General features: G+C 37.5%; 1 protein-coding gene across 8 annotated transcripts in view; it reads left to right on the top strand.

The window, feature by feature from the left end:
• DNAJB4 (DnaJ heat shock protein family (Hsp40) member B4) overlaps window positions 1-17,027 on the top strand; it is a 37,918-nt gene that overhangs the window by 7,824 nt on the left and 13,067 nt on the right. Inside the window, exon 2 of one of the 8 annotated variants that reach the window (XM_045368466.3) lies at window positions 10,970-11,086. The exons of the other annotated variants lie outside the window; for them this stretch is intronic. The gene's annotated coding sequence lies outside the window, so the exon portion shown is untranslated. The remainder of the gene's footprint in view (window positions 1-10,969; window positions 11,087-17,027) is intronic. 8 annotated transcript variants of the gene reach the window in all.

The raw sequence follows: 17,027 nt of genomic DNA, 5'->3' as shown, positions 1-17,027 counted from the left end.
ATTGGTTTTTCCTCACATCCCCTGTCTGATTCACCAGGAAATCTGTTGGCTCTACCTTTAAAATATATCCAGAAGTTGACCACTTCTCATCACCTCCACTGCTACATTGTGGGCCAAACCACCTGAATGTGTGTGTGTGTGTGTGTGTGTGTGTGTGTGTGTGTGTGTGTGTGTATATATACAAATAATTTTTTTTCCAGAGACAGTGTCTCACTTTGTCACTCAGGCTTGAGTGCAGTGGTATAATCAGAGCTCACTAACCTCGAACTCCTGTGCTCAAGCAATCCTGCCTTGGCCTTCTGAGTAGCTAGAGTTACAGGCACGTGCCCACCATATCTGGCTGACATTTTTTATCTTTTGTAGAGGTGGAGTATCGTTATATTGCCCAGGCTAGTCTGAAACTCCTGGCCTCAAGCTATCTTCCTGCCTCAGCATCCCAAAGTGCTGAGATTACAGGTCTGAGCCACTGTGCCCATCAGTTCTTATTGGTCTTCCACCCTTGCCCACCATCTTTCCCACGCTCTTAAGAATCAAAGTGACCTATCAGTCTGCATAAAACTCTCCAATGGCATTGTATCTTCCCTCAGAATGTAAGTCAAAGTCCTTAGTGGCCTACAAGGCTCTGTATTGCAACTGTTATTTCTTTTTTTTTTTTTTTTTTTTTTTGAGACGGAGTCTTGCTCTGTGCCCCAGGCTGGAGTGCAGTGGCGCGATCTCGGCTCACTGCAAGCTCCGCCCCCCCGGGTTCACGCCATTCTCCTGCCTCAGCCTCCCGAGTAGCTGGGACTACAGGCGCCTGCCACCTCGCCCGGCTAATTTTCTTGTATTTTTAGTAGAGACGGGGTTTCACCGTGTTAGCCAGGATGGTCTCGATCTCCTGACCTCGTGATCCGCCCGTCTCGGCCTCCCAAAGTGCTAGGATTACAGGCTTGAGCCACCGCGCCCGGCCGCAACTGTTATTTCTCTGATCATCTTTTAACCCCTTCACCATCTCTATCATTCTGACTCAGCCACCTTGCAGTTCCTCAAAGATGCCTTGCATTCCTTCACTTCTAGGCTTTGGTGTTTGATATTTCCCTCTATCCGATAAGTTCTAGCATAACGGATGCATAGCTTTCCTCCTTTCCTTTCAGATAGTGGTGCGAATATCATTTAATCTGAAATCATTTCTGGCCCCCCATCTAAATTTTTAATACCCTTATTTACGTTTTCTGCTTTATTTTTCTTATCTTCTACCACTATCTAACACAACTCACAGTATTTAAAAATTTTTATCTCTCCCCCCACTAGAATGTACAGAGAATGAGGCAGGGATTTTTGTTCATACTGTATCCCTAGCACCTAGAAAGGTGCCTTGGCATATGAAAGGTCCGTAATAAAAATTTGTAAATAAATGAATGTTCATTCATGATGGTTTCTGGTTTCAGCTGGGTCCTTAGTGGGATTTAGTAATTGTTTCTGATCAGCTGCTTCCCTATTTTCCATAACTGACATACTGAAATACCACCATTCTTATCAAACACCCTACTTTACTCTGAATCCTTAGCAGTGGATGTCCCCTGATCCCAACAGAGTATTGATACTGTATATGAATTTCTTTGTCTTCCTAGTCCTTTTACTTTCAAATTTATAAATTGTCGTCTATTTCCTTTTGATCTCAGAGCCCACCTCTAATTTTATTCAAGTCTCATCTACTGGTACTCTTGGTATCAAATCACATCAAATCTTATCTTTGAGATGTCATTTAAGCAATTCTTTTATTAGATGTCTTATATGTTTTTAAATATCCTCCTCTATATTTTCTTCTCTGGACTATCTTAAAACCTCCCTTATCCTTTCTTTGTTACACCACTATGTCCGTTACTTCAGACAGCTTTTTAGAAATATTTAAATTTACGATTTCATTTTCATTTCCCTCTTAATGGTCAATTTACTGCATTCTGGCTTCTACTTTTATTGGTCACAATTCTGTCTACCTCATAGAATTCTGAGAGACAATGAGGATACATGTGTTTTTAGAATAATGCTTGCACATTGTTAATTTTTTTTTGAGTGCTTACCAGGATTAACTATTACTACTGAAACCAAAATTGTTCTCACTCTTACAGATACTTTTCTATCATCTTTCTTTACTTTTCTGTATCCTTCATGAAATAGTTTCTGTCTTTTGGTTTTTGGACACTAGTGGTGTTAGGATGCCTTCAGCTTTAAGTAAGAGAATCGCTTAAGTCCAATGATAGGTAGTTCCAAGATTGATTTAGAGATGCAACACTATCATTGTGCTGGTTTTTGGAGAGTCAAAAATTAAATAAAATTTACCTTATATTGTCTTACATTTTAATGAGGTAGTTAGCCAGAGAAATAAGTAACTAGGAATGCAGTCTTAGGCAGCAAAACTTATCAACTATTGAAGTAGCGTAGATGAAGGGGTTATTAATAAGGTTACAGGAATGTTCACAGTAGAGCTTGTCTTTCCACTTCAAAAGTACTCTTCTTATATTCTAGACTTTCATTAGTAGCACAACTGTGCACACCTTTGTCAATCCAGAAATGAGCAGTCTGAAATCCTTCCTCTTCCCTATATCCAGCTGATGGGCAAATTATACAGATGCTATTTCTTACTACTTAATCCTACCTGTTGGTCTGTTTATATCATAGTCATCCTACTTTAGGTTTTTGTTATTACTCATCTCTTTGTGATTCATTCATTCAGTAAAAGTTTATTGAACAGCAATGTATTGTAAACACCTTGTTCTAGAAATAAAATAAAACAAGACCCCACTGGTTACAATCCAGTGGAAGGGCATTAAACACACAGATGGTTATGTAAGGTGATGTGTAATACAGTGGAGATATGGGGGGAACTGTAGGAGCTCAAGTTCCGAGGAATCTAACCCAAATTTGGGCTTCACAGAAGCCCAACTACAGGGTGAGTCTCAAAGCAGGAGTAAGCTAGGTGAAGGGCTCCTGGAGTAGGGAAGAGGGAAATACACCTACACACATAACCTACTTGCTTTATATATAACAAATAATCACTTCAAAGGTATTAACTTTGGTGCCTGTGTACTTGTTAATGTTACTGTTCAAAAACAATTTTTTTTAACTGATTATGGTTAATGCAGAAAATTCTCAGTAATGATATTATTATACAGTTGTTTCTCATTATTTGTCAATTCTGTGTTTATGAATTTGCCTACTCACCTAAATGTATTTGTAACCCCAAAATGAATACTCAAAATGCTTTCAAGGTCATTTTTAGACATATGCATGTTCAGAGTGGCAAAAAATTTAAGAACTAGCTGAGCTTTGCACAGAGGCTCACATCTGTAATCCCACCACCTTGGGAGGCTGAGGCAGAAGGATTGCTTGAGGCCAGGAGTTCAAGACCAGCCTGGGCAACATAGTGCGACCCCTCCCACCATCTCTGCACAGAAAAAATGAACTAGCTGAGGTTGAACAAGTCAGTGCTCTGCCCTCATGTTTCAGCTCTCATACTTCTAAACCTCCTTTTCATGGTCCATTTAGTGCCACATTTTTGTATTTTTGTGCTATTTTTTTTTATTGGTGACTTTACTATTTAAAATGGCCTCTAAGCATAGTGCTAAAGTGCTGTCTAGTGTTGCTGAGCACAAGAAGGCTGTGATGTGCCTTACAGAGAAAATTCGTGTTAGGTAAGCTTTATCAGGCATGAGTCATAGTTCTGTTGGCTATGAGTTCAATGTCAGTGAATCAACAATATATATTCTTAAGGTGTCTTTAACAGAAATACACATAGAAGAGGTTATGTATTGATCAGTGATGAAATGTGACCAGAGCCTGGCAGGAACCTAACCTGTATTTCCCTTAGGGGCGATGATTCAGTATTCTCTAATTTAGCATTTGGGATGACTTTATAGAACATAACCATGGCAAATGTTTTATAGAAAATAACTATGGATTTTATAGAACATAACCATGGCAAATGTTTTATAGAACATAACTATGGGTTTTATAGAACATAACAAGAATCAACTACTTCAGGGTAAATTTTGTTTTTGGGAAATAACCAAAATCATTTATGACTAGAACCGATGAATTAGATGGGAATGGTCAAGGGGAACAATACAGAGGTATGATTATTAAAACAGTCTTTCTCTGCCTTTTAAAACATATGCCACCCTTTTTGATAAGCATTTCACCTCACACTTTAAATATTCTAATATATTCCCTTTAGCATTTATGTCCAGGTTGAGAATCAGCATGTAAGTTTCATTTTACCGTCGGACAAGCAAAAGCATGTTGACCTTTATTATTTTTTTTTGAGACAGAGTCTCTGTTGCCCAGGCTGGAGTGCAATGGTGCAATCTCAGCTCACTACAACCTCTGTCTCCCAGGTGCAGGCGATTATCCTGCCTCAGCCTCCTGAGTAGCTGGAATTACAGGCATGTGCTACCATACCTGGCTAATTTTTGTATTTTTAGTAGAGACAGGGTTTCACCACGTTGGCCAGGCTGGTCTCAAACTCCTGACCTCAGGTCATCTGTCCGCCTCAGCCTCCCGAAGTGCTAGGATTGCAGGCTTGAGCCACTGCGCCTGGCGTATTTCTGAGTGTTTATTGTAAAAACTATAGTTTTTAAAGTTTGCTAGATGCAATAAAATTTTATCATGTTTAGTGCTTTATTTAGACTTTCCTCTCCCTCCAGTGAAGAATAATTTGTATAAAGCAGAAGTTGGCAAACATTTCCTGGTAAGGGCCAGACGGTAACTATTTTAGGCCTTGTGGGCCATACAGTCTCTACTGCAACTACTCAGCTCTACCACTGTCTGGCAAAAGCAACAATAGACAGTACGTATTACTTTATGTAGTTACAGTATAAACTCCTTTTTCTTTTTTTTCTCTTTTTTGAGACGGAGTCTCACTCTGTTACCCAGGCTGGAGTGCAGGGGAACAATCTTGGCTCACTGCAACCTCCCATCTCCTGGGTTTAAGCAATTCTCCTGCCTCAGCCTCCCAAGTAGCTGGGACTACAAGTGTGTGCCACCACATCTGGCTAATTTTTTTGTATTTTTAGTAGAGATGGGGTTTCACCATGCTGGCCAGGCTGGTCTTGAACTCCTGACTTCAATTGATCCGCCCTCCTTGGGCTTCTAAGGTGCTGGGATACAGGCTTGAGCCACCGTGCCTGGCCTAGTTATAGTATAAACTCCTTAACGGTAGGGACTATGTATTATACTGTTGTATCCTTCATGTTACATGTAATAGTATAGCACAGCGGGGTCTCAGTAATGGTTGGCTTGGTATGCTGATTTGACCTAGATAATAAAAAGGTTATATTTTTAAATGTTAATAACTTGAACATTAAAACCCATCCATTTACAGTTAAATTATTTTAGAGATCCTATTTTTTTTCTCTTACTATAAATATCCTTCTTTAGACAGTTACAATAGTTCAAGCTCATGCATTTGGGATTAGGTAATCAATGGCCGAATTTTATGGTAGTTGGTAAATGCTATAGGACATGTTGGCTTATTTATATAAATGTTCTAATACTTGTATTTGTTAGCCATTATTAAAGTCTTTGAATCATAGTTAAGTCTCCATGGTAGCAGTGGTTTGATGATTATGTCTTAATGGATGCAATATACTATAAAGATAATTCATAGTTAAAGTCTGGTACTGATTTAAATTAAATCATTTGAGAGGCCAGGCACAATGGCTCATACCTGTAATCCTAGCACTTTGGGAGGCTGAGGTGGGAAGATAGCTTCAGCCCAGGAGTTCAAGACTAGCCTGAGCAAAATAGGGAGACCCTGTATCTACAAAAGAAAAAAAAAAAAAAAAAAGCTAGCCATGGTGGCACATGCCTGTAGTCCCAGCTATTTGGAAGGCTGAGTTGGGAGGATTGCTTGAGCCCCAGAGGCTGAAACTCCAGTGAACCATAATCAAACCACTGCACTCTAGCCTGGGTGACAGAGCAAGACTGTCTCAAAAAAAAAAAATAAAGAAAAGAAAAAAATTATTTGAGAATTGTAAACAATTAGCTGAACAAACTTGCTAAATAATCTGTTGCAGTCTTGACTAAGAGCCTAATAGTTCAGTGAAACAGCTGCATATCCTCCTGCCTTCTCTCTTGGGCTACAGACATTTTTTTTCTCTGTACTCCTTAAACTCTCTCTCTCTCTCTCTCTTTTTTAAAACTACTCTCCTTTTTCTCATGAGCCAGTTAAGGTAACATCTCAGGCCACATATAAGAAAAGAGTATGAGAAGAGACATTTTAGAAAACATAAAAGTGAAAATCACATAGATTCCTCATTTCCGGCCGGGCGCGGTGGCTCAAGCCTGTAATCCCAGCACTTTGGGAGGCCGAGACGGGCGGATCACGAGGTCAGGAGTTCGAGACCATCCTGGCTAACACGGTGAAACCCCGTCTCTACTAAAAAATACAAAAAACTAGCCGGGCGAGGTGGCGGGCGCCTGTAGTCCCGGCTACTCGGGAGGCTGAGGCAGGAGAATGGCGTAAAAACCCGGGAGGCAGAGCTTGCAGTGAGCTGAGATCCGGCCACTGCACTCCAGCCTGGGCGACACAGCGAGACTCCGTCTCAAAAAAAAAAAAAAAAAAAAAAAAAAAGATTCCTCATTTCCTAGTGTCGCTTTTACAGTTAAACATTATGAAAGTATATGTCAACTAAGTATGTGTAAATCCATTCCTACTACTTTAAGTGTAAAGTATTATTTTGGAAAAATGCTCACATCTTTTATATAGATGAACGATGTAATACTATTTTATAAGTAAAAATGAACATCTTTTTAGAGTTCACCTGTTAAGATTTTATTTACCCTAAGTGTGCATGTGAGAGGTATGTATATGTGGTATACTCGGGCTGAGGTTCACAGGCTGAGGTTTCTGAAAAACTGGATTATAACACTACTGACTAGAAGGAACCGCTAGATCTGCACTGTCCAACACAGTAGCCACTAGCCACATGAGGCTGTTAAGCTACTGAAATGTACCTATCTGAATTGAAGTCAAAGTGTAAAATATGTACTGTATTTCAAATATTTAGTACAAAAAATAAAGAATGTAAAGTATTTCATTGATAATTTGTATTTTGATTAAATGCTGCAATTATAATATTTTGGATTTACTAGGTTAAATAAAATACATTATTAAAATTAATTTCACGTTTCTTTTTACTTTTAAAATATAGTTTCTAGAAATGTGGCTTGCGTTTGTAGCTTGCTTTATATTTCTGTTGGACAGCACTGGTCTAAATAGTGTGATCTTTCAACACAGGAAAAGTGTTATAATGAAATATTAGTTTATAAAGACCCATTTGAAATGATCTAGAAACTCTGTAGCTCTTTTTTAACTTTTTGGCTAATACGGTGTTTTTGGTTTTGTTTTTTCGTTTTTTTTTTTTTTTTCGTTTTGAGACAGTCTTGCTCTGTTGCCCAGACTTGAAGTGCAGTGACGTCATGATCATGGCTCATTGCAGCCTCAACTCCCTGGGCTCAAGTGATCCTCCTGCCTCAGCTGCCCAAGTAGCTAGGACTATAGGTGCATGCCACCACACCTGGCTAATTTGTTTTATTTTTTGTAGATACGAGGTCTCACTATGTCGCTCAGCTGGTCTTGAACTACTAGACTCAAGTGATCCTTTTGCCTTGGCCTCCTAAAGTACTGGGATTATAGGTGTGAGCTATCATCCTGGGCCTAACTCAGTGTTTAAAATCAGTGTAAAGAACACTTCATTTTAAATTAGCCAGGTGTTGTGGTGCATGCCTGTAGTCCCCGCTACTTGGGAGGCTGAAATAGGAGAATCACTTGAACTCGGGAGGTGGAGGTTACAGTGAGCCCAGACTGTGCCATTGCACTCCAGCCTGGGCAACAGAGAGAGTCTGTCTCAAAAAACAAAATAAAACAAAAAAAAAACTCTTTATTTTAAATTATTTCAGAATGCCAGAAAAGTATATTAGCTCACTGTACATTCACTAGTCATTAGCAAGCTTTTAAGGACTTCTTGTAAAAGAGGGTAAGAAAGAAGGGCTAGTTGTTGCTTGAATATTTTATTCATCCCAGTTAGAATAAGTTAGTTCTATATGCCCCCAAAAAGGAAAGTATATGTGTGTATATATATATATATTTTTTTTTTTGGATACAGGGTCTTACTCTGTCACTCAGGTTTGAATACAGTGGCATGATCATGGCCCATATGCAGCCTTGACCTCCTGGACTCAAGCCATCCTCCTGCCTCAGCAGCCTCCTGAGTACCTGGGACTACAGGCACATGCCACCATGCCTGGCTAATTTGTAAATTTTTTTTGTAGGGATGGAGTTCTCACTTTGTTGCCCAGGCTAGTCTCAAACTCCTGGGCCCAAGTGATCCTCTCACCTCGTGCTTCTAAAATACTGGGATTACAGGTGTGAGCTACTGCACCTGGCTGATTTATTTTTTTAAGTATAAAATATGTCTGATCCCTAGGTGTCTCCAAATCTAGTAATTTTTATACATTTAAAGCAAGTTTATTTTCTTATTTTTTCAAAGGCGTATACTTTTTAATTATTTAAACTTAGTTTAAAATATTGTTTTAAAGACCACTAGACAAAAAATTTAAATGTGTATATTATAGTGCTTCGTTCAGGGAAAGTATTATAAAACCAAGCCATGACACAGTGTCAAAATTTGAAAACCTGGGGAATTAGTAACATTACTATAGTGATAAAATGGAAATTTTGATGATACAGACAATAGTCCACAGAGAATTATGACTAAAACTTTTTTTTCCTACTAACCATTTCAAGTTAGTTTGCCATCTTATGTTGGTGCTCTTGGAGGCTTACAAATTATTATTATTTGAGCCAGAATCTCTGTCTGTCACCCGGGTGGACTGCGATCGCGGCTCACTGCAATCTTAATCTCCTGGGCTCAAGTGATCCTCCTGCCTCAGCCTCTAGAGTAGCTAGAACCACAGGTGTGAGCCACAGCACCTGGCCAGGAAGCTTACAAATTATTAATGAAACTTTGTTAAGAACCCTTTACCTTACTGACAACCAGAGAAGTAATTTCATTGGTTTGGAAATAAATGGACACTTAAGAAATGAAGCAACCTCTTCAAGTAATTTTTTTTCAAAGACCAAACTATTGAATTAGTGCTTTTTGAAGAGCATGAAAGAGCAGTCATCAAGTGTGACATTAAAAACTTTCAGCTGGGTGCAGTTGCTCATGCCTGTAATCCCAACACTGGGAGGTTGAGACAGGAGGATTGCTTAAGCCCAGGAGTTCGAGACCAGCCTGGGAAACATAGTGAGAACCTGTCTTTACAAAATATGTATGTATATATATTAGCCAGATGTAGTGGTGACGTTAGCCTGTAATCCCAGTTACTTGGGAGGCTGAGCCCAGGAGATCATGCCTGCAGTGATCTGTGACAATGCCACTGCTCTCCAGCCTGGGTGACAGTAAAACCCTGTCCCAATAAAAAATAAAAACTTCGAACAATCTGACCATAACTTATTTTCTGCCAGCTTCCTAGGGCAAGCCTTCCTAACTTGCATGCATTAATCTCAACCAGTATTTTTGCTGTATCAAATACATTTTATGCTCTTTTGCTTCTTGACTTTGTGTTCCTGATCCAAATTGCAAATTCTCCCTTTCTCTTTCAAAATCTATCAGTCTTTAATGACTTTGCTCACATTTTTCTGTTCTGAAGTCTTTCTTATCCCCACCACTCCAGCCCAAGTTGAGGATAATAATTAACTTTTTTTTTTCTTCTTTTTGAGACAGAGTCTCCCTCTGTCACCCAGTTTGGAGTATAGTGGCGTGATCTTGGCCCACTGCAACCTCCACCTCCCAGGCCCAAATGATCCTTTCACCTCAGCCTCCTGAGTAGCTGGGGATCACAGGTGCGCACCACCATGCCCAGCTAATTTTTGTATTTTCTGTAGAGATGGGGTTTTGCCATGGTGGCCAGGCTGGTCTTGAACTCCTGGCCTCAAGTGATTTGCGGTCCTTAGCTTCCCAAAGTACTGGGATTACAGGTGTGAGCCACCGCACCGGCCTCTGTTTTACTATCTTTAAAGCTCTTAAAACGATCTCATTTCATTATTAACTTTTTATTGTTTGTCTTCCCCCTCTAGAATGTGAGTTGAATGAGAGCAAGGATAATGTCTATCTAGTTAACAGCACCTAAAATAGTGTGTGACACAAAATAAGCACTCCATAAGTATTTGCTGAGTGATTGAAATACTTTATTCATAGGAAATGTGCACTATGATAACCAACTTTTAAAACAGTTTGTGTATTCATCAAAACTATAAAATGGACAGTCAGATACTATTGACAAATTCCAAATATGAATCCAAACTACTGCCATTTTCTAAGAAAGGACATTTATAGGTAAGGGGCATGGGGGAGTAGGATTTCTAGAACAATTTAAGCTTAAATGGATAGGATTTAATGTCTTAAAGACACTTGCCTTAAGTTTACATCTTTCAGCTTGTAAAATAGATAAGGTAATAAGTGAATCTCTTTAAAATTTCTCAGCTGAGCGCGGTGGCTCACGCCTGTAATCTCAGCACTTTGGGAGGCCAAGGTGGGTGGATCGCTTGAGGCCAGGAGTTCTAGACCAGCCTGGTCAACATGGTGAAACCCCATCTGTACTAAAAATAGAAAAATTAGCCAGGCACAGTGGCGCATGCCTGTGGTCCCAGCTACTCTGGGGGCTGAGGTGGGCAAATCACTTGAGCTCAGGAGGTCGAGGCTGCAGTGAGCTGAGATCGTGCCACTGCACCTCAGCCTGGGCGACAGAGTGAGACCCTGTCTCTAAATAAATAAATAAGTAGATTTTATGGGTCTGTATCTTGGCAACACACACACAATAAATAAATAAAAATTTCCCTATTTTTCCCCTAAAGACAAAGTTGCATTTGCAGCCATCACAAAATTGATAGGTATTTTAACTATTATGCTCTGGAACCTTTTCACAGGAATGAGAATTGGGGGTCTGAGTTCCAGACTTACATCAAGCATTTGCTCTACAGCAATCTATGGTAATGATGCCTCTTAGTGCTTACCGGCTTTTTAGGAAACTATAATATGTAGAGGTAAGATATAGTCCATTATTAAATGGCCAATAATTTGATTTTATATAACTATTTAGATATCTTAAAAACAGGTGAAACATTAGGATAGACAGCCTAGTACCCTCTAGTTTTATGTTAATATTGGAACAGTGTATGTTTAACTATTGTCAAGAATATCTTAGCTCATTATTAGACTGTAGTTATAGAAAAGCTCTTTGAAATCTTATCACTTGAGTATCAGATGTATGTGCAGATTACATGTGAGAAAGCATATGCAAGTATATTATAAACTGTAAAGTGTTATATAAATGTTATTATGGGGAAGGCATAGAACAGGTTTTTTTTTTTTTTTTTTTTAAACACTGTGTGAGAAGATAGTAAAATTCAGAGATAATGGTCTGATAAGGGAACTTGGCAAGAGGCATGATCTTGGGTGATGCCAGACTCCTTTGGGGGTGAATCTGGTAGTTATTGTAATGCTTTTATGCCAAGTAAAACTTCCTGAGTCAAAGGAGACTATTTGTCAATAAACATCCAAGTGGTAGCAAAATAGTTTGTATAGCTTAAAATACTGAAAATAATTTATATGTAGATGTCATATAAATTGTAGTGCTGTCACATGTATTATCTGACTCTTACAATAATCTTTGTGAGTTAGGTATTCAGATAATTTAAATGATTTATCTAAGTTACTCACCTGTTAAGTGGGATAACTGAGATTGGAAACCAAGTATTCAGATACTTAAGTCTTTATTCTTTTATGCTAGCCCTTTAAGAGGAATTGATAAATAATGGTTTCCCCTAGGTAATTTTCAAGTAATTTAGTACAAGTGAGATATGTGAGGCATCGACAGATATTAAGACTGGACAGATCTTCTGACTCCAAAATCAAAGATATATACTTTAAGAATATAAACACTGGAATTGAAATATAATGAATGCTACCTATGGGAAGTTTTAATGATTTTAAATTTTAACAAAATCAACATGAATGAGTAGCAAATATTAACTGGAATATTTAGAAATACCAGTTGGACAGCTGTGTATGTGTGAGTGTGTGTGCATGTATGCTTGTAAATAAGAACATTTTGTTATACATATGGTGTAGTAATTTTTCTGGAAAAAAAATTCAAGTTCATATGAGATTATCATCATCATAAGAGCAGCTAACACTTTGGTAGTCCTCACTATGTGCCAATCACATTTAAGTATATCACACATTGATCCCATTTAATCCTCACAACAGTCCTAAATTGGTATTAATGTTACCAGCTTAACAGTTAACAGAGTTAACTCTGTTTGACAGATGAGGAAGGTGAGGTCAGAGAGATTTAAGTTCAAGGTCTTACAGCTGTAAGTAGTGTTACCAGGATTCTAACCCAGGCACTCCGGCTCCAAAATCTGTGCTTTAACCACTATATTAATATTCCCTGGGTTTCACCTTGGCAAATATTATAATCACTTTTATATACTCTGAGGTTATATATTCAAATATCTAAAAGCACTATTAACAGAGTATAAAAGAGCCTCAGTTTATTTGCTTATTCTTGGACAGGAAGTATTGGGAAATGGAGGTCATAATTTTCTAATATGAATCACTGTATAAGAAATGTCATGGCCGGGCGTGGTGGCTCATGCCTGTAATCCCAGCACTTTGGGAGGCTGAGGTGGGTGGATCGAGGTCAGGAGTTCAAGACCAGCCTGGCCAAGACGGCAAAACCTCGTCTCTACTAAATATACAAAAAAATTAGCTGGGCGTAGTGGCACGCACCTGTAATCCCAGCTATTTGGGAGGCCGAGGCAGAGATTTCTTAAAACCCAGGAGGCAGAGGTTGCAGTAAACCAAGATTGTGCCACTGCACTCCAGTCTGGTCCAGCCTGGGCAACAGAGCGAGACCCTGTCTCAAAAAAAAAAAAAAAAAAAAAAGAAAAGAAAAGAAAAGTAAAGAACGAAATTTCATGGGCCAAGCACCCTGGTTTATGCCTGTAATCCCAGGATCGAAATTTCAAGGACCAAGCACCCTGGTTTATATGCCTGTAATCCCAGGATCTTGGGAGGTCAAGGGAGGAAGATTGTTTGAGCTCAGGAGTTGGAGACTAGCCTGGGCAACATAGTGAGACCTGGTCTCTATAAAAAATTAAAATAAGCCAGATGTTGTCACATTGGCCTGTAGTCCCAGCTATTTGAGAGGCTGAGGCAGCAGGATCACTTGAGCCCAGGAGTTCAAGGGTTCAGTGAGCTGTGATTGTGCCACTGCACTGCAGCCTGGGTGACAGAGCAAGCCCCATCTCAAGAAAAAAAGAAAAGAAAAGAAATTAAAAGAATTTTTAGGACTAAATGTGATCCATTTAAGAATTAAATATTGCCAAGAAAAGTTTTTCACAGGTGCGTTGGTAAAATATGAGAAGTAATTTGTCCTCAAGCGTTTAAGTGATGATCTGAATTTTGATGTAATTTCTTCTGAGACTCATGGCATTTTATCTTTTTCTGTACTATTTTATTATAAACTGAGAAATGATTTGTGAGTTGGAAAAAGAAAACTTGTTTTCTATTATATATGAATAAAGTCAAAGTAGAAGATGAGGATGACATCAATTGAATGACAAATTATACTTTTAGTTTTTTGTGGTTAATTACTATATTAATTTCCATTTTTTAAAAAAATTAGTTTTTAGTAGAGATAAGGTCTCAATATGTTGCCCAGGCTGGTCTTGAACTCCTGAGCTCAAGTGATCCTTCTGCCTTGGCCTCCCAAAGTGCTGTGATTACAGGCATGAGCCACCTCACCTGACTGTAGTTTTCTTTTAATAAAGGGAAGAGAATTATGTCTTCATGGAATAATCTTACCAATGTTTGAGTAGTAAAGTAAAAATTTTAAAATGCAAGTGCTAATTTTTATATCCCTGTTAAAAACACAGCATTCTTTAGTTTTAAGGGAAAAAATGTATGTCAATTACTAACTCAAGCTGGTTTTTGTTCTCTTCAAACTTAACGTCACACGTTCATATAACCTATAACATCAAATAAGCAGGCATTTATGTGATTTCTAAATATTTCAGATAGACTATTTCTATGTATTTTTTTGGTTTTATTTTACCTTTAAAACAAATAATTTAAAAAAAAATTTTTATTAAATAAGCTTTGATCACAGCTCTTCTCTGTTCCATTTCCCCTACAGGCTACCACTACTCTCCCTCTTCCTGTTTTTGTCATAATGATTTGCAGGAATGACAGTCCCACCCCATGCCCCCCCAAAAAAATTGCTGCACTCATATCATACAAACTTGGATGACCAAGATTTAATGTAAAGTGATCGTATTGTATAATGGATTTCAACTCCTAAGTAGTAGAGAAGACATCTCAGTCTGAAAAAGTGAATATAAGAGTAAAAGATCTCCAAAGTACTATATACTTTTAATGATGATCATCTTGATGCTTTACCCTATTTCATCTATTTGCAATCGGTATATTTGTAAATATAATTATTGTCTTTAAATTATTTTCTAAGGATAAATTTCCAGGTATGGTATTTATAGAGCTATTAAAATAATATTTAGTGGCTTTTACAATTGCCAGATGTTTGAATTATTTACAAAGCTACAAGTGTGCAAGTATCTGCTCATTTTACCAAAAGCTAGCCAGATTGTTGTATTAATAGCCGTAAATCACAGTTGTATTTGCTTTCTTACTAACTTGAAATGTCAATGTTGAGGTGAATTCTTGCTTTTCAACTTTACTACTACTATGATTCTTGTGTGTGTGTGTGATATTTGAAGACGTGAAAATCCCTTTTCACCCTTTTCGGTATCTAGGGAGCCAGATTTCTTTCTGTCTGTTAAGATATAATATAATTTCTCACAAATGTGAAAGACCCAGTCTTCAGGTTCTCTAAAATAATTTACTGTGTCAAGTTTTGATAATATTTCTAGCTCTCTGAAAATGATTGAATCAAATAAGTATTTTTTTTTTCTACAAACACTACCCACCAGAACAATTTCCGGTTGTTAAATAGTAAAGTCACCATTCCTTTGGTAATGAATATTTAAAGGAACTCCCTTGGAAATGAATTTTGTAATAGGTGGTTTTTTATTATGTTTTTACTCTGTGCAATACTGATCCTTGCACTGGATTTCAGTTTGGCAATATGCTTTTTAAAACTGGGAGTCTTAAGGTGACTTTGGGTATTAGCATTTTTCACTAAGTGTTTTGGATTTGAAAGTACCTTTTGACATTGAGTATTTCTTGGTGATGCTAAAAAAATTGATAAATAGCTGACAAACCTCTGTAACCTACAGGTAGGCTAGATCAATGTTATACATTTCTAATGTCAAGATGTCTTTAAAGTAGAGAATTTTAAAGAGTAGAAAATCATAGCTGTCAAAATGCACAAAGATGAACATTCAGAAAGAATTGCTGAATCATCATTGCTTGGCATATAGAGTAGGCGTTCTCATTTCTTTAAAGGTTAACACATTATTACCCTTTATTATATTCTAAACATATGTGTACGTTTTCTTTTCCTCATAAAGGTTTTTTTAATGTTTACAGACTCAAGGTATTTGGACTGTGTGCAATTCTTTTGACATTTTCTTATTAATCTATCTAATAGAAATGAGAACATTTCTGAAAAGATGAGAAAACCATACAGGAGATAAAAGATGAGTTATATACATTGAAAATGTCTCATAAATACCCAAAATATGTTATATTTTCAAAAGCAGGCATCAAAAGGGTATATAAATGCTATGTTCTAACTTTGTTAACAAAAAATTATAGAACTACAGCAAATAATCATGAATATTCATAGAAAACAGGATTAGAAGTAAATGCAGCAATATTTAACAGGGATTACTTAAAATGGTATTGTAGGGAGAGTTTTAAAAACTTTTTTTCTGTGTTTTCCAAAATCTCCAACAATGCATATATATTTATAATTAGGGAAATGTGTTTTTGAAAGAAAAAAATATTTCTCATACTACTGCCCCTTAAGTGGCATTATCCAAATTTTACATTGATCCAGTTGCAGTTAAGCCTTGTAAGGAACATGAGTATGTACTGTCTGTAACCTGATACTTTGTTCTAGCTTTCCTGCAGCACCAAAATTCTTTAAATAGGGACCCTGTGGGGTGGCTGCAGGGGACAGGGGTTGAGGGGTAGCAGGGACCTCATTCAGTTTTAGTTTAGTTGAAGTAACTAAATCCAGATACTAAAATTTCAAAAATAAATATTTATTTGCCAGAACTATGAACTCATGTATACTAGAAATAGTTAGCTAAAATCATGTTTAAGTCCTTTACTTATTTTAAAATAATGCATTTGAATTTATTATAGATAATATTTTAACAATGTGAAACTAGTACACAAAGTTTCTGGCATTTCTGATTGATACACGTCAGGAATTTTGAAGATGATGTAAATTATTTAAAAATCCTAATTTAAATAACCCATATTTTAATATTATATACTTAAAAAATAGCTTAAAATTAAATAATGCCTAAAGCAGGTTTGTCTTTCCTTTTATCTGCATATTAACTTTAACTTCTTTTAACATATGGTGTTTAATGACTGTAATGATTTTTCACCTAGTATGGAATACATAAATATATAGTTGTGACATTCTGTGTTGAAATATTGGCATGTTGACCCATTTGGCCTGTTTAATTAGGAAATAAAGATGGTAGAGCCAGTCGGAAAATGAATAGTTAATCGTGGAGGAGGAGAAAACATAGCTCAGTACTTTGACTAGAGGCAGCTGGGAAAGTGACGTCCTGTAGCATTTGCTGTTCTAGAAAGTACAGAGACACGTAGTGAAAATGGGAGGATCTAGAAGGAGGCTGTCTCCCGTGTAGTGTATATTTATCTGTAAGTGAGCCGTTGGGGAAGGATTGAATACAGAGACGCTGTCTGCTTGCTGCCTTAAGACAGCTAGCTGAATTGCTGATTAACTTTTAAAATACCCAG

Source organism: Macaca fascicularis, chromosome 1, assembly GCF_037993035.2.
Source record: "Macaca fascicularis isolate 582-1 chromosome 1, T2T-MFA8v1.1".
Taxonomy (NCBI): domain Eukaryota; kingdom Metazoa; phylum Chordata; class Mammalia; order Primates; family Cercopithecidae; genus Macaca; species Macaca fascicularis.
This window is presented reverse-complemented; position numbering and strand designations above follow the sequence as displayed.